The following is a 1,206-nucleotide window of genomic DNA, read 5'->3' on the forward strand; positions in this document are numbered from 1 at the left end:
ATTAGTTCTTGAGTATAGGTTTGTATTTATAGAACTAATGGAGCCAGTTTTGTGAAATGGTATTATTCTGGAATATGTTTATTCGATAATGGCCATGAGATACGGTAATGGTAATAGATTGTTTCAATAAATTCTTAACTTTCAAATCCGTGTTAGTTGCTAAAATTTAGAGGATACAAACAATCAGTTAATACAATTTTAAAAGGTTACTATAATTTAGCTACAATATATTCAAACTTACCTAAATGTATAGATTCGAAATATATCATCGGCGTTAAAATTCTGATTCGTTGATTTGGGTGATGATTGTGTCCGATTAAACAGCACATATTTATTGTGGTTTAATTGTTTGGGATTATATGGAAACCGATTAATAGTGTTAGGATATCTGATGATATTTATATTGATGATGGTTTAGGGAATCCGCTTTTTTTATGGGCATTCTAATTTAAACGTACATTCCTTAACAACCATATCTTTCTGTTTCTGAATGGTTTGTTTAATCCTTAAAAAAACAAATATATATATATATATATATAATGTTTGATATGATATGGAAGAGGATCATCAGGGATTACATATTATTAGTTGCCATTTTTATAGTATGCGGATTATGATGTCGATTGGATTTGATTTCTCATACAGGTTTAAGAAGAAGAGAGTGTTTGGATACATCTATTATATATCGAAGATCCGAATGAGATTGTGTCCAAACAGAGAGGCTCCGCGTCTTTTTACAATTTTAATTACCTTATTGCTCTTAAATTTTTTTTTTTTACTCTTCTTCCTTTATTCTTGCGTAGGGACAATATATGAAATTTTTGCCAAAGTTTTTTTTTTTTTTTCCTGCTTTTGAATTCCCCAGATGCTGTGCTCCATTTTATTGTAAGTACGTAATACGTTTAATGACTATATAATATATTCATAATAATTTAATAAAAGACAGCAGACAAGATTTGAAATTTCGCGTTACTGCACTTACAATTTAGGACAACAAAAAGAAATCCAGACAAACTTTCACTTAGTATATATGGATAATCTATTTTTTTTTGTCTGTCACACTTAAAAATCATAAAATATGATCCTTTTATTATTTTTTTCCCTGCTCCCTGGTTAAATTAAAATATGGATAATGTCTTGAAAGGTTGTATTAATTATAAATAAAATTAATAAAATAATTTCAGTTTCTTTCAAAAAGTTCTCACA

The 1,206-nt window shown here is 28.0% G+C and overlaps 1 long non-coding RNA gene across 1 annotated transcript in view; it reads left to right on the forward strand.

Moving 5' to 3' along the window:
• Positions 1–962, forward strand: part of LOC104742290 — a 2,751-nt gene extending 1,789 nt beyond the window's left edge. The window contains exon 3 of the long non-coding RNA XR_760497.2: positions 646–962. This is a non-coding gene — a long non-coding RNA (uncharacterized LOC104742290). The remainder of the gene's footprint in view (positions 1–645) is intronic.

This window comes from Camelina sativa, chromosome 14 (genome assembly GCF_000633955.1).
Source record: "Camelina sativa cultivar DH55 chromosome 14, Cs, whole genome shotgun sequence".
Classification (NCBI taxonomy): domain Eukaryota; kingdom Viridiplantae; phylum Streptophyta; class Magnoliopsida; order Brassicales; family Brassicaceae; genus Camelina; species Camelina sativa.